Here is a 23,969-nt window from a genome sequence, read left to right as displayed (position 1 = left end):
CTATCAATACAATTCTAGAATTGAAATGTATTCCTGGATCTCAGAATAATATCTTGGCATTTTACCTCTTTATTATTAGTTTGTAATAGAAATATTGGTTCAATTCAACTTTTAAGGTGTCAAGGTTAAGCCTGATTGGTTGATAGGCAAGTAGGTCAATATTGAGACTGGATATCAAGGACTGCAGCTTGATTGGATTTGGTAGTTATTCAGGGAAGCTGAGAAAGTGTGAGCCCAAGGTAAGTTGGTTAAGTGGAGATATAATCTTGGTTTAGGAGTGCCCATGTGACTGAACACTGTGCTTCATACTGTACACAAAATTCCTCTAAACTTTAAAGCCTCTAATGCAGGTATTACCACCATTATTTTGGAAACACAGCAACTGAGGCTCAGAGAACTTAGCTGAATATCTTTCCTACGGTTATCCCTCTAGGTCAAGGTCCCTCAACCTTGATACTATTGACATGTTGGGCTAGATGGTTGTTACAGTGGGCTGTCCTATGCATTGTAGGATGCTTAGCAGCACCCTTGTCCCCTACCCAATAGCACCCTGTCCCCAGCTATGACAACCAAGAATGTTTCCAGATATTGCCACATGTCCCTTGGGGTGGGGGAATGGGCAAAGACATCCCTGGTTGAGAATCATCGCTACTGTAGGTAGTATTGAAGACAAAATTATTCAAAATTTAAACTGTGTGATTCCATAATGTATATTCTTTTCCCTATAGCATTTCCTGAAAGCACTTGGAATTGCCTCTTTCCTGAATAGTAATCAAAATCTTCTCTCAGGTCCTTGCTGGTACCAGACCTGATTTCTCACCATGCTATTGATGGCTTTTCCACTCTCTGAAAGTTTTATGACCCCACTCTCAGCAAACAATTCCACCCTCATTTGATTGAAAAGATTGAAGACATTCAATGTTCCCTTGTCTTCCCATTTGTTCCCCACTCTTCCCCACACCACTCCAAGTAAACTTATCTTCATTCAACCACTCCTCTCACCACCTGTCTGAAGGAAAAGGGACTTTCTTGGACAGGTGTAGTGGATAGAGCTAGGCTTTGGAGTAAGAGAGCTCTGGGTTTGAATCTAGACTCTTATACTTACTACTGTGTGATCTTCAACAAGTTACTTAGCCATTCTAAACCCACCGTTCTTCGTACAGAAGATGGGGATTAAAAATAACACATGTACAGTAATATTTTGAGGAATAAATGAGTTAATGTACTTGAAAGTACCTAACAGAATGATGGCACAGAGAACTTAGGAACCTCATTTTACCCCCAGAAGTAAATCTTTGCTGGAATGATCTATTCCCTTCTCTTCTAGGAACGTGCTTCACTTACACTGTTCTCTTTTGTTGTCTCTCTCAAAACAACATAAATCAGAGTAGAATTATGTATAAGATTTTAAAAAATTAAAAGAAAAGTCAATGAAAATCCCATCAGCTTTGAAAACTTTTAGTTTTTGGCCCTATGTGTAGTCATATACTGCTTGTGATCATGTACATGTAAAATTTTGCAATTCTGCCTCTTAATACTATATCGACACAACATAGACACACTGCTATGTAGCATTCTTCTTGTGTTAAAGACAACTAAATTGACAGTCTCATTGTTTATTTAACTATCTACCTACTTTCCAATAGTTAGATTGCTTTTGACCTGGGGCTGCTATCAACAATAATGTCATGCCTGTTTTCAGCATATAACTTTTTATCTCCTTTGGTTCATTTATGGCTTTTATACATTTGGAAACTAGTTTCCAGAGAGGTAGCTCTAGTTTGTATCAACACTAACAATGAACTTGTGCAAAGTTTTGGCCTTGGGATCACTGAGAATTTGATTTCCCCTCCCTCCACTGCAAACATAGTCATCAGCTTTCTAGGTGCTGATTTAATAGATGAGATGTTTTGTTGTTATGTAATTTGCATTGTTATTTTATTTACAGCCTATTGATTAAGCCATACTATTTTTGCATATGTTTATTGATCATATTTTCTTATACTGTTCCCCATATTCTGATTTTAATCATTTTATCACCTTAGCCTACAGATGAAAATCAAGGTTTAACTTTCCTAAAACAAACCTTCCCCTGAGTTTTCTCCTTAAACTCTAAGCTTGTTTCTCTTCTTTTAATCATTTGCTAAATTTAAAATAATTTTTGGTATCAAAGTGATAATATTCTGAAAGTAATAATAGTGAAAATTTTAAAGAAAACATAAAACACTGGAGAATAAAAAGTAATTGTAGTTTAATCACCTAACTAATTTTAAAATTCATTATATTATCATAAAGTTTTATTGTATAAATATACACAAAAATCAGGATGATATTGAATGTAGCTTAGTATTCTAATCTTTTATTTCACTCAAGATTATGTCATTAGTATTTTCTGATAGCCTTAGTCTCTCAAAATATTAATTTAAATAGTTAAACTATATTTCATAAGAGATATATCATCATGTATTTAACTGTTGCCCTATTATACATTAGGCTAGAAACATTTCTCCTACCATTATAATTAATATTGCATTAAGCATACTTGTACACAAATATATGTACTCATGTTGACTATTCAGGATGTATTTCTGGAAGATTACTGATTCCACAGATACAAATTTTCTAAAGACCCTCAATTTACCTCGCCAAATTGCAGTTCAATCAAGTTGTGCCAATCTATCCTTCCTTGTCATAATGGGTGAGTGCCTGTCTAATGCATCCTTGCCAACGCTAGGATTATCCTTGAAAAATCTTTGCTACTTTAATACTTGAAAAATATTAGCCATTAAAATCATATTTATTTGATTATTCGGGAAGCTGATCATTTTTTCATATGTCCACACTTGTCATTTTACTTATGTGAATTATTTACTAATTTCCTTTGCCTATTTTTAATTTTTTTAATGATTTGTAAGCATTCCATATAGATGAAGAATATTATCCTAGTATAAGCATATTTCATAGAGTTTTCTTGATAAGTAATTTTCAAGAAATTTAAAGTTTTTTATGATTATGTTTAATGTAGAGATGTCCTTTCATTCACTACTTTTAAGCTTAGGAAGCTTGTCTCTATCACAAGATCCTTAAGATCCTTGAACTATTATCTACCAGTTCTATTATTTATTTAACACTTAACAGATAAATTAATCCGTACTTTGTTCTGTTTTATGTTCTGTAGTAAAAAGCCAAAAATTTTTTCCTTATGTGGACAAATTTTTGAATAATGTCTGTTGAATAAATCCATCTCTTAACCTGTTGAATGTGATGCTTCCTTTATCATATGTTAAATACTGCATTTACTAGCAATTGTTTCAGGCTTATTCTGCTTAATTACTTTAATGACTGTAGCTTTGCAGTGTTGCTTAATATGTGGTGAGGTTAGTTTTCATTTTTATTTCACTTTATTTATAAAATTATAATTCCCACCATTATCTGTTTATTATTTTCTATAAATCTCAGAATTGTTTAGTCAGTTTCCCCCAGATATGCTATTGGAATTGCATGAAAACAGTTTTGGTCCCCACCCTTGTGGAATGTAATCCACAAAGGGAGAAGAGACAGTAACCATATAAACAAACAAGTGAACATCTAATTTCGGATACTAATACATGAACTGAAAGCAGTGAGTAGAGTTTGGTGATTGACAGTAAGTGTATGTGAGATTTGGAAGGCTGGGAGAGAAGCTACCAACATTGTGTGTTTTAGGAAGACCTTTCTAAGGAGTGGTCTTTGAAGCTGAGGTTTGAAGAATGGGAAGGATCCAAAGAGTAAGAAACAAGGACATGCAAGGCAATCAGAAAGAACATGCAAAGGCCCTAAGGTGAGAATATCTGGGCATATATGAGAAGCTTAAACAATGTGAAGGGGTCTGAAGCACCACAAGCAAGGGACAGAGGCAGGTGATGAGGCTGAGTGGGGTGGCAAGGCCAGAGTTATGAATTTCGATTGTATTTAAGATGCAGTGGAAGTCATTGAAGAATATGAAGATAGCCAGTGGCCTGATCAGATTTGTTTTAAAATGATTATTCTAGCTATTTCGTGGAAAATAGATTATAGGGGGTATGAGCAAGAGGAGGAAAAGCTATGAGAAGCTATTGTGGTGGCGTTGGTAAGACCCAATGCTATTAATTTTTGAATATTTATTTTGTATTCAGTTACTTTATTAAAATCCTCTTTATTATACTTCTGGAAGCTTACTTGGTTTATTGAGATTTATAGATATATAATTATTATTTTAAATTAATAATATTTTTTCTCATTATTTATAATAGTCACACCCGTTGTACCAGTTTCACATCCTATAGCATTGTTTAGATGTTCCAGAGAAGAAATCATCAACAGTCAATGTGTCAGTCATTGTTTTTTTTCCTTCCTTTGATTTTAACGGCAATGCCTTGTGTGTGCCATGGTTAAACATGATGATGAGTTTTGGCTCACACTGCTATTTATTATGTTACATTTTTAACACATTTTATCTGTAATAGATGTTTGATTGCATCAATGTCATTTTTGGCATCTATATGATAATCACATTGTGCTTCTTTTTTTTTTTTTTTTTTTTTTTTTTTCGGTACGCGGGCCTCTCATTGCTGTGGCCTCTCCCATTGCGGAGCACAGGCTCCGGGCGCGCAGGCTCAGCGCACAGGCTCCGGACGCGCAGGCTCAGCGGCCATGGCTCACGGGCCCAGCCGCTCCGCGGCATGTGGGATCTTCCTGGGCCGGGGCACAAACCCGTGTGCCCTGCATCGGCAGGCGGACTCTCAACCACTGCGCCACCAGGAAAGCCCTGTGCTTCTCTTTTGATTATTAAGTGGGATTACCTCTTCTCATGGCTACAACTTTTGATTCTATGGCATTTAAAAAAATTTTTTTAAATTATTGATTGATTGATTGATTGATTGATTTTTGGCTGTGTTGGGTTTTCAATGCTGTGCGAGGGCTTTCTCTAGTTGTGGTGAGCTGAGGCTACTCTTCGGTGCAGCGTGCGGGCTTCTCGTTGTGGTGGCTTCTCTTGTTGCGGAGCACGGGCTCTAAGGTGCATGGCCTTCAGTAGTTGTGTCACGTGGGCTTCAGTAGTTGTGGCTCGTGGGGTCTAGATCACAGGCTCAGTAGTTGTGGTGCACAAGCTTAGTTGCTCTGTGGCATGAGGGATCTTCCCGGACCAGGGATGGAACCCGTGTCCCCTGCAATGGCAGGTGAATTCTTAACCACTGCGCCGCCAGGGAAACACTGACTCTGGTATTAATCTCATTTTAGAAACTGAGCTTGGGAGACTCCATGGCAGGTGATACCATTTACTAAAATAAGGAGCCCCAGATGAGAGATTTACTTGCTTTACATAGTCACATCTGATTCTAGGACTGATTATCTGATTCTACGACTTTCAAGTCTTTGCAAATGCATCTTTAAACTTATCATCTCCTTGAACTCATTTGCTAGCTTTTATGTGGTGAACTTTGGTTTTGCGTGAAGAAAAGCCTAGAAAGAGTAGAAAGAAAAAAAACAGGAAGACAATGTTGTGTGATCAAAGATGCAAAGATTTGGGGGGTCCTTCATTGCATGGTTCAAATGCCACCTTGATCTTTAGCAATTGTGCAGCTCCTGGCAGGATATGGGACCCTTAGGGATGAGAATATCAGCTTGCTTTGCAGGAGGGTTGTGAGGATTGGATGATAAAACTTAAGTAAGGAATTTAGCACAGGGGCAGGCCTAGAGATTTTAAGATGAGCATTGCACTGTGCTAAGAACGGTTTTGTGCTAAAATTCTAACTCTTTCAAGTTTTCCGAAAGCCCTATGAATATGGTCATTATACCAGTTTTACAAAGGGGGGAATGAGACACTGAAAGTAGGCTGTGGTCCCACAGCAAGTCAGTGGCAGCACTGAGATATGAACTTGGCAGCATGGCTCAGGTCCCTACTCTTCCCCACTACTGGGGACATGTCCTCTTGATGTAAGTAGTGTGTGTGAATCCTCTAGTCACTAAGCCTACAAGTCCTTGGAAATCAAGAAGTACAACCACTCCATTTTACAGCCGAGGAAACTGAGACCCAGAGAGGTAAATGATGTTCCCAGGTCATAAAACAAAGGGATGCCAACAGCTGCACTAAAATCCTGATCTCATTCCATTTTCCAACTTTTGCAAGTAGAAGGACCTTCTAGTATCTCTACTTTGGAACATTTTAGGCTTGCGCTCAAGTTCTTGGGTGAACTTCAGGTCTTGTAAAGTGACGAGAGGCTTTTATCTGCATTGCATCGTTGCTTTCAACCAATTTTTTGAAACTTTTCCTTTAGGTCAGAGATAATCGTTTCAAGGGCTATAATTATAAGCCTTTGTGGATCTTCATAATAGTACTACAAGTGAATTATATTTATTATATTTTTAAATGTGGAAGAAAGCATAGATGAAAAGCAAAAACTGAACAAACAAAAAGTTCTGAGAATATATCTATGCATATAAGTTTGTAAGTTTACTCAGGGCTTAATTCACCTAGCCTAACTTGAATTTCTGGCTAAGCTCCAATAAATGCAAACAGTGCCATGCTTCAGATACCAAAATGGATTCATTCCTAATGTGGATAAAGCAACACCTAAACACTGATCCTGGTTTTCTAATTGACCAATGTGATAATATCAGAAATATGTTCCAGTGAGGGAAATCTTCCCTAGTAGACTTAGCTGATAATTTTTGATGAGGAAATGAGGAATAAGTTGAAGAACTTAGATCCTAGGGGTAATATCTACTAGCAGTCAACTGTTGGAAGTCTTCACAATAATTTCCTTCTTTGTTCCTTTAGCTTTCCATGTTGTAGTTATGGAACCCCAGCAATTTTTTTTCTGGGTGCTTTTCCAGTTGTTGCACTGAACCTAAGTGTCATCATGCATCAGGCTAGTGGGATGGCATCACAAGAGTTTGATAATTCTTCCCCTGCATGGCTTTGGCCATATCTTGGAATGAATCTTAAATCCAAGAATTGGAAAGGACAGCTCCATATCTCATAAGACTCCATTAAATAGCGTTTGTAATGGCCACTTATTTCCAACTTGATTGCTTCTAGAGATAGGGAACTCATCACATCTTCACCATCATTATGATGATCTAAATATCATTTACTGAGAACTTACCATGGGCTGTGTGCTTTCCACATATGACATCTTTAACCCTTTCAACAACTTTGTGGGGTATTATCACTCAGAGTTTATAGAAGAAACAATGAAAGCTCAAAAAAAATTAGCTCACAGTTTCACAATAGTGGAGATAAAATTGAACCCAATTCTATACTGGTTCTGAGCTAAGACTCTATAGCCAAACTCTGCCCATTAGTTGAGAAGCCACACTTACCAGGTTGTATCATTGCCACCTAAGGATCAAAAGGAGGAAGTTCTCTTTCTTCCTCCACATCTCAGCACTTCATCGCTGATTTAACCCAATTCCTTTATCATACCATGCTGAGAATACCATGACTTTTCTGGGTCCTGAAAATTTTATGATTCTAATTAGTGAGTCTATTACATCAGTATTTTCTATTCTATTTTAGAGGTACAGTGGAGTGTACTGGCTAAGAGCATAGACTGTGGTGTCATGCTACCTGCATTCAAAGATAAGTCCTCCAACCAACTAGCTGTATGATGCTGGGCAAATTCCTTAACCTCTCTGTTTTCTCATCTGTAAGATGGGAATTTGTGAAGATTTAAATAGTTAATCAGTGTAAAACACTTAGAGCACTACCTGACACTTGGTAAATGCTGTATGAACATGTTTTCTATTAGTATCATTGTTATATATCAGCCTAGCCTGAATCTCAGCCTCTGTATTTCTCCTTCTTGGAGAGCTGGGGATGGCTTGGACAGCCTCTGTTGAGGCTGAATGTGTTTCAGTAGCACTTCACTCACGTTTTGGGGCTCATTCCAGTTTCACCCAGAACGTATCTTTCTTTCCCATCACTTGATCCATTTCCACACTGCTCTTGGCTTTTTTGGTGTTACTTCCCTGCTTACAACCCAGGATGGCTGCCCACGGTGGGTCCACACTTTACCAGAGTACGCAGAAGTGGATTTAGCTCTACCTGCCCATCCTCATCACCTGCCACTTTCCTCACTATGTCCTGTGCTCCAGCCTCTTGCCCACCCCTGAACACTCTCTCCAGGCATTTTTACCATTCCATTCCTCCCATCCAGAAAACTCTATCTTTTATTGAGATGAAAAAATCCCACTCATCATTCCAGATGCGGCTAAAAATGTTTTCTTCTTTGAGCAATAGTCTTAGACCTCTAATGATCTTCACTCTCTGGACTACCAAGACTTTATATGTTTGCTGTCTGTTAGCTTGTGTGACATTCATGTGCTGTGATTTACCAGTAGGTCTTCTCTGTCATCTCTGCTCTGGGAGGTCAATGAGGGCAGGGGTAGAGCCTAGCGAGTTGAGAAGCCGTGTGGTACGGTGAATTGGAGTATGAGTTCTGCAGCCAGATTTCCTGGATTTAAACTATAATTTGCCAGCTCCCTAACTGTGTGACTGTGAGCAAGTCACAGTGTCTCTCTCCTTGCCTCAGTTTTCTCATAAGTAAATTGGGAGTAATAATAGAAATTGCCTCATAGATTATAGTGAGACTAAAATGAATTCATGTACACAAATTACATGGAAAATAATTAGGCATATTGTAAGCATTCAAAAAACATTGGCTGTTATTTCTAGCCGTTTATTATTATATATTGTATTATATTGTGTTGTATTGTATTGTATTATATTATATATTTTATTCCTTATTTCCTATCCCAGTACATGGCATGGCCCATAGATATACTCAACCACTATTTGGTGATTGGGTAGATGAATTCCCAATTTAAAAAAATCTTAGTTTCCATACACATTATCACTTTATGTCATAGCTTTTTAAAAAAAAGCAAACAAGAAAAACTCACTTTGGTTTCTGTCTAAAACTTTTTTCGTGTGCTTAGTAAACCAAGGCCCTTAAACCCAAAACCTTTCTTCTAACTGCTTTATTCTTCCCAGGAACTGGAGGCAGGTCCTCAAACTTGGTCTTGGACCTGGTTCTCTAGCAGCTGCCAGTCTGAGCTCTTTGCTTTGAATCCTGATTGCCCCTGCCTGGATTCCTTTCCCTTCTATGCTTTGCCCTTTCTCCCTCTCTTGCATGCCTGTCTTTCTGCCCATTGTTTATTCCTTGTCTGGGCTGTGCTCCACTGTTGCCTATCTGTTTGGGAACCCATTATCTCCCTGGCCTGATCGGGCCTTGTTCCACCAACTCTGGCCACATCCCTTGTAACTCAGCCTGGTTCTAGTCCCTGACCTCGCCCATCTGTCCTGTCCAGAGGATTCATTGGGTTACACCTAAACACATCTCCAAACAAAACAGCAAAGCTGGGGAGGAGCCATTTCAGCCTGTAATTTGGATATCATCAACTTTTTCGCATCCTTAAAAGATGTATAAAATGCTGAGTGCACCTATTTTCCTTTAAGAGTGTCCTTGTGGTGAACTAGGCAATGTACACAAAGGATAAAGCAGAGGGAGATACTCAAAATATTTAACAACGTACTATGAGCACCCTCAGATCAGCGTGAGTGCTGGAAATACACAGTCAGTTTAGGTGTACCCACTGAATAAGCATTCAGTAATGGAAGCTGCTATTATGACACTCTCTTCTGGGCTCCTACTAGGGACCAAAATATCTTTTATCATATTTCCTTTCTATACAGATCCTTTGCTGTTAATGTTGCCAGATTAAATACTGGACACCCAGTTAAATTTGAATTTCAGGTAAACAATGAATCTTTTAGAATATGTCTCAAATAAGACATGGGGCATACTTAAAGTTAAATGATACATTGTTCATCTGAAATTCAAAGTTAGCTGGGCATCCTTTTTGTTGGCAAAATCTCGAAACCCTATTTACTGTGTCTCACCCCAGATTGACCTAAATGTTGTGTCCACAGTCATCACCATAAAGTTGAAATTCTCTGCTTTCTGTGCATTCTAGCACCGTGCTTGGCACACAGTAGGTGCTCAAGAAATAGTTGCTAAATTTTGTTTTATTTGAAGGAGAGTGATAGAAATCACAAAATGAAAAGCAAATACAGGGAAAGCAACAAAGTGACATAAAAGAAAGAAAACCTGAGGACTCTTGTTTTCCTTAGAGAATAATGCTGGTCTCCTGATGGATTGAGACTTGTGTACATCAGTTGCTCCCCCCAGTGAGATGACCCATGTGAGTTTGATTTATCTCATATGCTGTAAAGGAACAAATTGCATATCTAGAGATACTGAGATGCAGCATCATGGGCAGCCTCTGGAAAAGCTAGCCAATGGCAGGTGCTGTGCTGCTGTAAGTCTAGGGAATGTATTGCCTTTTCTGTTTGGTAGAACTTGGGCCATTGCTTAATAAGCATTTCCAGGAGCCACAGTCCCAAGCCCTCACTTTCCCACAGTGCTCAGATCTCTCTCACTGGCGCCGTTAGCACCAATGAGGGAGAACACAATGCCGTTCTGAACCATTTGGGCTCTTGCCTCAGTGCCTTGGATGTGAAGTCCCAAATCCTTAGCACGGCGTCCCAGACACACCAGGGATCCTCACTGCTCCTGAAGAGCCTTGTTTTCTCATACCTCCACGCCTTCACTTCTGCCTTTACTCCTGCCTGAGATGTTTTTCTCCTTACTTTGCTTCTAGACAGATCTTAAGCCTCCTTACAAGTTACACTTTAAAAGTGTCCAGGGCTTTATGAAGCCTGTCCGAGCTTCTTATCGTCCTTTCAAAATCCTAGCACAATTCTACCTTTGCTTCTGCCCAGAGGGAAAAAAAAGACTCCCTCTTTGGGGCTACAAATGAGTCAGTGATCTTTATGTGTTGGGAATTGCATTCAGCCATGAATTATAGGAACTTGCCCCCAGTGGCTCAAACCAATTGGGAGTTTTCTTTTTCTTCTTAAATGTTGACTGGAGGTTGACATTTTAGAGCTGATATGGTGGTTTTGCCAGAGACTAGGCTCTATTTTTCTGATGAGCTGTCCTTGACATTGTATCCTGACCCAGGGAATGTTTATTTCTGAGAGATCTTCAAGGGCAGGGGCTACATCATTAATTCATCTGACATTTTAAAAATTGCTCATATCCTTGTGACTATGCAATAAATGCTCATCAAATGAATGATAGATAAATGAATCATTAATGAGATAATTTCTCACTTGGAGATAAAGAAAAATGCATATTTCATTATACTAACCACAACCTCAGAGCAATGATCTATAGAACTTAAGAACATTCAGTGCTTCTCCTTATTTGCCTCAGATATCATGCTTTGGTTTATCGGAGAAAACACCAATGTTTCAGGGTCTTAGTGCCTTGATCTGAAAAAAATGAACTTAGAAATTAGGCAGCCTCCAAATTAGAGTGTAATGTATTCTTTTTTTTTTTAAACATTTTTATTGGAGTATAATTGCTTTACAATGGTGTGTTAGTTTCTGCTTTATAACAAAGTGAATCAGTTATACATAGTGAAGTGGTATGTGCTTCTTACGGAAACAATGTTATAATTGACACATATTTTCAACTAAGGATTTGTCAACAAATAAATCATAGAAATGATTGTTAGTATGTCATAAAAACACAAAGCCACAACAATAATTAAAAAGTGTAAAATTATGCCTTATGTCCTAGAAAATGAACATACACTTACAGTAAGTATTTATGAAACAAAGGTCCAAATGTACCGTAAATTGTGTATATTACACATTAAATGCAACTCTGTTGTGCCATAAACAAGACTTAAAACTAACATGCTAGTGATAATAATGCTTTAAAGCTTTGGACTAGATACAATTGATCTTGTAACCTCAGGGCTCACCACAATGCCTATAGTACGGAAGATACTCAGCAAATGCTTGTGAATTTAATTAAATGGAATCTATGCAGCGCTCATAAAGCACTCTCACATACATTGTGTTTTTACTCTGTCAATAATTGCCCTGTGTGTTTAGTAGCATAGAGAGTATCCCATTTGCAGATAAACTGAGGCTCGTAACAGTTAAGTGATTCATTTTCTCAAGGTCAGAAAGTTAAGTTGTGGTACTTAATCTCTTACCTAGTTTTTCCAACTAAGTTTGAAATGTTTTGATGTTGCCTCATACAAACATCTATGATTCACATGGCTTAGGTCTGCAGATAGAAGCTTGGAAATCCACATCCTTTTTCTCTTAATAAGTTTTCTCTAAATGGAATAGGAACATTCAAAACCATCTTATTTATCTTAGTTGTGTTATCTTAGTTCTATTTATCTCAATGTAAAATAATACATGAGAAGAATAAATTTGCTATTGATGAGTATGATGGAAATGGTGTTTTTCTCACCAAATGATAGTTTTGACAGGGAAGTCTGGCCTAAAATTTATCCTTGGTTCTTCTTCTACAGCAGTTATTTTTATTAAGAACTACAATTTGTTATTAGGACAAAAGGCCACTACATAACACTAAGCAATGACTTCCATCTACTTGGCCTTTGTGTATGGGACTTAAAGTAGTTCCCATTTCATGGAAAACTAGACACAATGATTACTACTGAAATAGCTTATAATTTTATATGGCACTCCAATGCATCTATCAAATATTGCTAAAAGAGGAAGACAATGGTACGCCGACAGAGTGTCCTCTGCTGGACAGTGGGTGTGTGGCAGTGTTCAAAATCATGACTTTGACATCAGACTGCGCATCCATTCCCTTCTTTGCTTCTTACTAGTAAAGTAATCTTGGAAAGTTACTGAACTCTCTGTGGTATAGTTTTCTTGTCTGAAAAATGGGGATGAGAATAGTACCTACTCCGTATGATTGTTGTGAAGGTTCAATGTATAAAAGTATGTAAAGCATTGATAACAATGCTTGTCAGGAAGCAAGCATTTAATGAATGGTAGCAAATACCGTTACTGGTTTTATATTTTTGAACAATGGTGGGAACCTCTCATTGTCTGCCCAAAATGTACTGAGGGTTAGGAAACCAGATAATTATGCTTATTATGGATGTTAGTAAAATAGAAATTAATAGTATCTGTCTGTAGATTGAACGACTATCACACCGTAAAGTGCTAGTTCTTCTGTTTACAAGAATTCTGAAATTCACAACTGGAGTCAAAGCTATGCTTACCACCAGATTTTAAACTGTCAGAAGGAGGAGATCCTCTCTGTTTCAATCCCATCTGTTCCTCATACAACTGGCACATTGGAGGTGTTCAACAAATATTTCTGCAATGAGTGAGTAAATAAATAGATAAAAGAATTAATAGCATTTCCATGTATACCTGAAACTAACACAACATTGTAAATCAATTTTACCCCAATAAAAAAATAATTAACATTTCCAGCAGTGTGACTTGTGACTAAGTTACCCTGTAACTACCCAACACATTAAGTAGCCTCTGTAGAAGTTGACCATCTTGATTTTTCTATGGAATGTAAATGTACTCTCATGAAATATAGTTTTTTTTTGAGTTTATAAAGATATGAATGTACTATAAATTTTATCAGTGTTGTTAGTCTTCCAATTACTGCAATCCCAATTTCTCCACATTACTTCTGCTCTTTTAATTACATAAATCATAATGGAAAAGAGAGGCTATAATTTAATGCATTTAAATTTTCCATGATGGAAACGACATCCATAACTGTTCAGTAGGAGCTAAATGTTAAAGGCTGTATTTAAATGTGATCTCTGCAAAGTGAGATGACTTTTCTGAATAGAGAGTCTTCTTATTTTATGTTCTGCCTTTGTCTTGAAGATTTTGCTGCTGAGCAACCATTAATAATTTACAAGTAACTTAAGGAGTAGTGTGTAGGGGTCATTTTGTGAGGTGCCCTTCTGTTCGGTTTACTGACTTTGGGGAAGATTAAAGAAGTGTTTATTCCCTTCCTGAGGGCTTGGTAAAACTTGGGAACTACTTTCACGACCTAGGGATTTTGAAACTTCTGTTAGAATATTGATACAAAGATAGAAATAAGTATATGTTCTTTGAATCACGTCTTGAAATGTATAACTCTGTTTGTGTTGGCAGAGTCTGTGAACATAAGGTGCTCTCTGGCCTCCAAATTTTATTTGCTTATTGGCTGTTGGGAACTTGATACTTTGCCACATAAACAATGCTAACAGATGAGACTGAGAAACCAATGCCCCCCCTTTCACACGCCCTCACAACCTGTGCATTATAACCATTGTTTCTGTGAAAAATCTCATTCCAAATTCCACCTCCTCTTTGTGCCTAATTCTTTGCTTAAAAGGACACGTGTACTCATTAAGTGTTGCATGACCAAGTTATGTCAAAAAGAGTTCTCTGGAGCAGCCCTAGAATTTGGGGGCTGTCAGCTGCTTCTGACCCTTTCTTTGTGGCCTCAAATGCCAAGGAAAAACATCACATGCATTAGCATCAACAGCAGGAGAAGAATGGACAAGAAGAAACCCCTAAATCCTAAGAATCTGTGAGTTGAAGGTAGGAACAAAATATTAATATTCTTGATAATGGAAGCTACTCTTCATGGAAGGGTCACTATGTGCCAGGACCTGTGGAGAACAACTTAATTCTCAGAAAGCCTGTTTGATGAGTGAGGAGTCTAAGGCTGAGAGTAAGTAGTCCATGATCACTGAGCTACACATGCCCAACCCAGAGTGTTCTGGCTCCTGTTTTCTTTTTTTTTTCTCTTTCTGCCCAGCCCCCCAAACTATTCTGCCTGATGACTGGTGTGTCCCTGCAGAAGAGGCCAGACACAGTGCTGCTGCTCTGTTGAGACTTGGTAAGTTCAATGGGGGAAAGAGAATTAGGAAGCCCCCTGTCTGTGGGTCCAGGCCACAATAACCTCACCCGCTTCTGCAAAAGCAAATACTTTGTTCTCTGTCTGTGACTCCTATGTCTATTCCTATTTTTTTCTAAATTCAGGGAGGGAAGAATACACTTAAGTATAACCTTCACACCTAGTGTAAGCATACTGCTGTGATACTGTTTTACATTTGTTTGTTTTTCTTTGGTTGGTGTTTTAGAGGTCCTCTTTTGTGACTAAGAATCTTGCTGCAAACAGCAATATATCAGGAAGAAGATCAATTAAATACAGGGAGAAAAGTCTAAACTAATGCCTACCCCTGGGGAACAGAGCCTCAGATTTCTACACTTAAGCCTGCCTTAAGCCACCCTTGCAGTGTGCTGGCTGGAGAAAGTGACATTTACACAGACATGCCCTGAAGGAAAAAGAAACAGGAGTTGAAAGAGAGCCACCAGAAACATTACGGTTCATAAACCTGAAAACAGGAAGGGTGACCTTTCGAAAGGCTAGAAATGTACTTTTCAGCCTCTAAAATTCAAACCAGTTTTGGTGTCAAAATGTCCTCAAGCTCCAAGTTGCTGTTTCCATAAACATGGCAGAGTTGAAAACTGTTGTAGCTGAAACTTTAGGTCTTCAAATGAAACCAGCACGGGGTCTGGACAGGGAAATGTTTCCCTGGAGGTGGTGTGGACTGGCCAGTGAGCCTTTCTGAAAATCCTTTGTCACAGTTTATTCTTTTTGCAGTTGATAGATGGAAAACTGCAGAAATTAATAGCCAACCCTTTTAACATTTGCTCTCTAAAAGGCTCACCTCAGTGTCATTCCTTGGCCAGGGAAACCTTTCTAAAGTACCACTTTTTTCAAGAGATGATAGACCAGCAACAACTCAGTATTGCTCAGGTTTCCCAAGGTTTGGGTGCCACCTTGGTGTGTCAAGAGAACTAGGAAAGTTTAATGGAAAGGCTAGGAGACTTGGCGGTGAGGGGTGTATGCAATGGCATGCAGGCCTCTTACAAGGAAGAGAGGTGTAGTGGGCACTTGGTATCCATTCTTCTCTTTAAAAAAAAAAAAAATTTATTTATTTATTTTTGGCTGCATTGGGTCTTCATTGCTGTGCTCGGGCTTTCTCTAGTTGCAGCGAGCAGGGGCTACTCTTCTTTGCTGTGTGCGGGCTTCTCATTGCAGTGGCTTCTCTTGTTGCGTAGCACGGGCTCTAGGCGTGCAGGCTTCAGTAGTTGTGGCACGTGAGCTCAGTAGTTGTGGCTCGCGGGCTCTAGAGCGCAGGCTCAGTAGTTGTGGCCCACAGGCTTAGTTGCTCCACGGCATGTGGGAATCTTCCCGGACCACGGCTCAAACCCATGTCCCCTGCGTTGGCAGGTGGATTCTTAACCACTGCGCCACCAGGGAAGTCCCTTGGTATCCATTCTGATGTGCTCAGATCCCTTTGCCATTTCTGTGATCTCCTCCCCTGGCTTCCCTGTGCTTTTGCTTTCAAAGATGCACACCTGCAATCTTCCTTCAGAGGACTTCTCAGGCTACTGAGCTGCTTTGCCCACAGACACAGAGAGACAGAAGTGCAGAGGGTTTATGGCTCCAGGGAGACCCTTTGTTCAATGACTGAATCATGGTGGAGTATGAGAGCCTCAGCTTCCTTGCCCCAAATAACGATAAAGTTGGGAGATGTAACTTACACTCTAGAGAGCTCCCCTGCAGGGTCAGGTTGAAGCTACCCTTCAAGGGACTTTGCCTGACCTTGTACCTTCCCTGGCTTCTTCCCTTTTTCTGTGCTCCTTTCCCAACTCCCTGACAAGTTCTCCTGGGAGCACTCCCAAAATGAATCACTGGCAGAAAAATCCTTCCTCAAGGTCTGCTTCTGGGTAAGATTTATTCTGTTGGTTCTGAAAAATAAGATTAGGCCTAGTGGATAATAGAGGGAAAAAGACTTTGATTCACTGCGAGGAGAAACTCTTTACAAATAGAATTTCTCAAATACAGTTTGTGAGAAACTACTTAGAAATATTTAAATAGAGACTGGGTGAATAATTATTGGCACTGTGCTTTGTGGGAGTTCAGGCACTAAGTATGAGGTTGCTTGTAAGATTCCAGTCCATTGCCTTACCACTGGACCATCATAGTATGCAAATGAGCCTTAAAGCTTCACAGGTTAGCTGACAACTTTGAACAGTATTCAGTGTGGATTTTCACAGTGCTTGTGTATTATTCAAACTATTATAAGACTCTCTCTTTATGTCAAGCAGGGAACGTAGCTGAATGGACAGCACAGTTAACTGGGGACTACTATTGTAGATGAAGGCTTAACACCAAGTTGGCTCCAAGTTAAAAATTTGTGACATGTAAGATGAGAACCTCATCTTGCAAGAATATGAAAGGCTGATTAAAGCAGAAAATATGCTTTAAAAAAAAGAAGGCAGAGAGCTGCCTGGTGACTGAATGAATGGTGAATGGTACACAACAGAGAATGAAACACAGTGATTGTTCAGGCATCACAAGAGACTGATGGACTGAGGCAATGACTGGGCTCAATTCTGTTGACTTGCTAGTGGTGTTTTGAATCCTTGAATTCTCTAGGATGGCCACCAAATTCTAGTGTTTGAAATCCCACTGATACACAAAAAAATCAACAACTGTTTTTCAACATCATTCCCCATCACCACCCCCGCCCCTGAAACCTTCAATGTCTCCCCGCTGCCTAGAGGTGAAAACTTCTATTTCATGGCTGGGCAGGCACAGACTCTCACACAGCCCTGGAACAGGTTTTCTGGTATCAGAGAGAGAATTTTGGTCTTGTGTGGATCTAGAGAGAGGAAGAAGTGGTCTCATATTGGGTGTAGTTCAAAGGTGACGAGGAAGTATGACATTAGGAGAGGGTGGGGTGCAGGTCAGAGACTGCATCAGGAAAGAGAAAAGCAAAAAGTCATGAAAATCCGAGTTAAGAAAAGAAAAAAAAACCCTACAGCTAAAATGTTGAAAAAGAACACTACAGTTGCACTAAGGGGAACTAATAGAGGTGGGTGTGAAATATTTTACAAAGCAGAATTGAAGAAAGTTCTGCCAAATGGCACCTTCCCAGAAGTACAGGGTGGCTGGGAACTTTGATACCTCCACTTCCTGACCTCAGTCTAACTACATAAAACCTAGACTTATTTCTAATTACTTTGTACTGCTCTAGTTTCTATGCCTTACTCCCAATCATTTATTCATTGATTTTACTCATGCAATTATCCCCATCTCAGCCAAACCAAATCTTACCCACCCTAATGACCAAGCTTTGGACTCTTCTCCACTATGGAGTTTTCCACAGTTTTTCCAGCCTGTAGAACTCTTAATATCTGTTGACACCAAAAGACATTACTCATACCAGCTATTTGGCTCTTGTCATGAAATATTTTCTGAAATTTTCTCTTGCTTTTGTATATGAGGCCTTGCATATTGAATATTTGTATGGTTATCTCTTGCATGATATATTGACTTGCTTATGCCTTGACTTTCCAAATTGATCTCAGTCCAGATAGTCACATACCATATATGCAAATTACATCTATTTGGGTTATAAGAGTTGCAAATGAGAAAATAAATGCTCCATGTTGAGAGTTTAGGAAAGATTGCTGAGGACTGGCGTGGAGTCTTGATGGAGGTGGGGGAAATGAACTCAGCAGTTGAAGGATGTAATCTTCAGAGTCAAAATCTTTCAGCATCAGTGTGTAGCCTCTGTAAGAGAAAAACCCCTAGTAACAGCAATAATTGGTAGTGTTTATTGAGCGCTGTGCTAAGTGCTTTATGTTATCTCATTTAATCCTTCAACAGTAAATTAAAATTTTGTGGTAGGTATTATCATTCTCATTTTAAAGTTGAGGAAATTGAGACTTAAAAATGATAATTAATTTGTCCAAAGTCACATACCCTGTTAAGTAGGAGTGAACAGATTCCAAAGTTATCTTAACTATGTTGTACTTTGTCCCAATAACAGTGGGATCATGTATGAGATTTGCATTTTCAAAGGAATGTGAAAATTGGTTTCTTGAGCTTTACCTGCTCTATTAGGAAGATTTGGGAACTATAATACCAGGACAGAGCAGAGACTACAATTTATGATGTAACTGCTCAATTTTGTTTCTCATTTTCACATCCTGTTCAGCCACTTTGCATTCCATCTGAACATCTACATGGGGGATGTTTCTTTAGAGTATCATTTACCAATTGTCCTCTGGCTTCTCTGATTACAAAGAGTGACTTGAAATAGTGGAAAAGGACCTGAAGACAGAAATCTAGTCCTGCTCCTATCACTCAGAATTGTGGGCAACTGAGATTGGAGGTCAAGGTGACTCCTGCTTTATCTGAGCTATTTAATTATGTAAAATAACATAGTACTATACCAAACTATACATTATTGATAATTATTCATTAAAACTTGAGAAATATAAGTGTTTATTACATTATTCTGCATACTTTTTCACATTTTTATTTTATAAAATTACGTATGTATTTAATTACGGTATTTGTTGTAGAGTCTATTTTTTTACTTTAACAAGTAAAAAAAACAAAAATAAAAATGACAACAACAAGAAAACTATAATACTTTTTACCTCTTATATCATGGCATAAAGGAGAAGATATTTTAACACCGATAAAATACAGATAGCATAATTTCAGAGTTAAGATGGATCATTTAGCTTCTGAAAACCTCACTTGATTCTCTTCATTTTCTGCTTCTTTTCCTTGGTGTGGTGAGAAATTTTTCATAGCCTGTACTTATCTACTCACTGGCATTTGAGCACCACTGAAGTGTATAATGCCAAATAATTCAAGATTTCTGCCTCAGTTCTCCACCTCCTCTCAAGTTTGGTGCATTAATCACAAATGAAAAAGTCTATGTACATATATGGCCAACACAACCAGAATGCATGGAAATGTAGTTAATCCATGCACTCAGTGGCCTAGGGATTTGTTGAAGGAAGAAAAACATTAGGGTCAGCTCTGTTGGCATCTCTCACGCCTGCCACAAGTTAGTTCATTAACTTTCTGTAAGATTGCATCTCCCACCTGACCTTTCTGATTGTTCTAAAAAGCAAACCATGACAGGGGTAGCAGGTTTTGCTCAGCTGGGGGTTCTCTGTTGTGACTTTCCCTTGTCGGCCATCACAGCTTGGGTTTGGCAATTATTAGAAGGCATGGCATGAAGCAGTGACTCCCTGTGATTCAATGGAAAGTGGGGCTTTGTAATGGACAAAGCAGGAGATCTGGTGATGGCTCTGAAATCTGTGGAGATTTATTGTTGTGAGTTAGTGGTGTCAAGTTTGGTTCTGTTGCCATGGTGTTTGGCTACTTGGATTGTTTGTTTTAGCTTTTGTAAATGTGCCCAGATATGGGATGTGCATTCAGTCAACTGAAAGGAAGCTGAAGAAGCAGGGTGAAAGAGGAAATAATTACATTCTGGTTTGGGAATGAGTCAGAATCCCAAGGTATTATTTATTACTTGGGTTCATATAAATGTGCTCCGCAGCTTCCTTTTCAGAAATGAATTTCTGCTTTCATTTCATGGCAATCAATATTTGCAGCCCCGATCCCTGCAATCAAACAAGGAACTCAGATTAACATTCAAACTAACAATATTTAAACAGGAAATTTGAACTTGATCTGTGGATTACAGTCTTTACCCTTCAAACAAGACAAGGTTTACACAATCAGCCTTCATAATATTTTTTGCCAGTGTCTGACATTTTCCCCTGGTTTTGGCCTTTCTACTTTCAATGTGATGTTCCAAGCAAAAATTATTACCATGTAAGCAACTTTCCCTCCCATTTCTTCATCTAAAACTTGTAAAAGATGGCTTGCTCCTCAGTTTTGTAACCAGAAACACAATGGCTGTGTCTATGTGGATCTTATGAAATAAGTGGGGCCTCCCTGCACCTCTGTGAGCCCTGACTGTTCCTAATTGCCTAAAATCCTATGTGAAGTGCTTTTCAGAATACCGACCACTCAGTTTTCCTAAAGAGCAAATTTCAGCAAACCAGGTGGACCAAATTAAGTGTCCTGCTGTAGATGGCCGGTGTAGATCTTTATTTGTTTATTCATTCATGTATGCATCTATTCTTTCATTCTTGCTTTCATACATTTTGTAATGCATACATTCATTTGTTTGTTCACTAGATATTCACTATGCATTCAACGGAAATTGAATGGTACTTACTTACCAGGAACTAAGAAAAGGGGGTAAAGTGGGAGAATTAGAGATAAATAAGACTTACCATGAAGGAGCACACTATGTAACTGAAGGAAAGCCTTATGTTCATCTAGTAACAGTGTGGTGTATGACGTGAGGTGTTAAGAGCTCTGAAAAAGAAATGGTTCATGTTGACTTGTGTGTTGGTGAAGACAGCTGGAAAAGGCCTCATGGAGGGAATGGACCTCCACCTAGAACTTGAAGATGATTTAGTCTTGTCTGGGAGACAAACAAGTTGTAGAGAACTTCAGGCATCAGGAACAAGGGGGCAAAGTTCATGGTTTCTAATAAAAAATGATTGGATTCAGAAATTTCACAAGTTGAGATTCACTCATGTCCCATTTAAATGATGCCTAATAATTGGCTACACTGAATATTTCAATGATCCACCGGTTGCCTTGGCACATTAGAGCCATGGGGAGATAAGTGATCTACCTGTATCTACTTTTTAAATCTTAGACGCCCAGTGGAACTGAGGGTATGAACCAATTTTTCTGACTTGTAGACTTCATATGCTACTTAGCATTCTCATTGTTTTACAAGTTAACAATAGGCACTGCAATTTTGGTTTGTAGTAGATTGAATCCATACCTAAAATTAGCTTTAACATAATATGTTGCTGTAAACATTTAACATTTTCATTACTTCACAAATCAATGAAATATTGATGACTCTTACCTAACACCAAAGCCCAGATTATCTCCTTACTGCCCATCCTGAATTGCTTCCTAGACATCTCCCCAGAAACGTACCACAGAAACCACGAATTTTCAAAGCTAAACAATGCATCTTCTATTTTCTGTCTTACAGTCACCACTGGGAATACATGGTAGAAACATCAGAGTTACTCTGATGTAGCTGGTGTAGATAGATCTTCATTTATTTATTCATTCATGCATGCATTTATTCTTTCATTCTTGTTCTGTTCTTTTCTCCTTGACTGCTCCATGCTGCCATCCAAGCTATGTTTTATCAATTCTAATCACATGTAGTGCTGTGGTCTCTCTGCCTCTAGTCTCAGCCCACTCCAATCTACCTTTCATGTGGTACTCCAGATGCAAATTTGGTTATGTCATTCTCTTCATTAAAAGCCTGCAAAAGCTCACAGTTGTGTATAGTAGTAGAGGTTAATGAGTATCCAGAAAAGATAGCTAAAAGACGGAAAGAAGAAGGAAGGAATGAAGAAGGGAGGGAGGGAGGGAGGGAGGAAGGAAGGAAGGAAGGAAAGAGGGAGGGATGTATGTGGGGAGGGGGACAGTTTTGTTCCCTGATAAAATGAGTTAGGAAATGTTAGGTTGAACTATGTTAAATAGATTCTTGCCTCCAAGATTTGCCTGTCTTTAACATCTAGTAAATTTGAATCTCCCAGATTGGGAATTATAACACTCACTATTTCCCACGCTTATTTGACTGGAAAACCGATGTTTCTGAGGAGCGCCAATTAACATCTTGTGGGCCCCTGGTGTCTTGGAAAAGCTTCTGCACCACAGTGATTCCTTGTTAAAGAATTCAGAGCCCTTTTATTTTGCCACAGTCTCTGATTCTTTGAATATTGATATTTTGAATTGCCAGTCAACTTGCTGATCCCCTCCGAACATCATCTCTTTCTTTATAATCTCTTCAATTTTCTTCCTTTACTCCTGGGAAATAGACCTGAAGTATCTCCTCTGTGACTCCTCTGTGACACCCTCAAAATTTTTTTTCTTGTTTATTTGACCCATATGTTGTCTGTGCTTCTATGAGAAAACATGAAATGACAACCAACATTTTGTTTATGAGCAATCATTTATTGTTCATCTTATGTTCTCTCAAATTATTAATGCAATGCTTGTGATATTTTAGTGTGAACAACTGCAAAATCTATGGTAATCTTTTTCTGGATATTGCATATTGCCATGAATACAAGAAGATGCCATTGAATTCCACAGGGACAAGAAACTTACATCTGTGGAATTTTTAAACTAGGGCATCTCTTTTTAGTTTTGAATTTTTAACCATTTTTAATTGAAGTAAAGTTACTTTACAATGTCGTGTTAGTTTCAGGTGTATAGCAAAGTGATTCAGTTAATACATATCTGTTTATCTATCTATTCTTTTCCATTATAGGTAATTATAAGATATTGAATATGGTTCCCTGTGCTATACAGTAGGTCCTTGTTGTACATCTGTTTTATATATAATAGTGTCTATATGTCCCAAACTCCTAATTTATCTTTCCCCTCACCCCCTGCTGTCCCCTTTGGTAACCATATATTTGTTTTCTATATCTGTGAGTCTGTTTTTGTTTTGTAAATAAATTCATTTGTATCATTTCTTTATATTCCACATACAAGTGATATCATATAATATTTGTCTTTGTCTGATTTACTTCACTTAACATGATAATCTCTAGGTCCATCCATGTTGCTGGAAATGGCATTATTTCATTCTTTTTTATTGCTGAGTTATATTCCATTGCATATATATATTCCATTGTGTGTGGTGGAATATTCCATTCCACCACATCTTCTTTATCCATTTATCTGTGGATGGACATTTAGGTTGCTTCCAAGTCTTGGCTATTATAAATAGAGCTGCTGTGAACATTGGGGTGCATATATCTTTTCAAATTAGTAAACTAGTGCATCTTCTAAACCACCTCATAGTCTGTCCTGTGCATTTAAATTTAGTACAGACAGTCCTTTGGGAGAAAGAGGGGAAAGTCTAGCTAAATTCACTAAGGCCAATTCCAAAAAAGATAAGTTTCTGTATGGTTAAAACATCTACAACTTCTAGAGTCTCATTTTGCCCTATTTACTCCAAAAAGCAGAGCCAGACCTGTTTTAATCACAATTTTAAAGTGTCCTGGAAATGGTTGCTATTGAAGATCTTTTTTTAATAAAATAATATTGGAAGCATTAGCTATTATTATTATTACTATT

The sequence above is a fragment of the Physeter macrocephalus genome, chromosome 7 (assembly GCF_002837175.3).
Source record: "Physeter macrocephalus isolate SW-GA chromosome 7, ASM283717v5, whole genome shotgun sequence".
NCBI classification, from domain to species: Eukaryota; Metazoa; Chordata; class Mammalia; order Artiodactyla; family Physeteridae; genus Physeter; species Physeter macrocephalus.
This window is presented reverse-complemented; position numbering follows the sequence as displayed.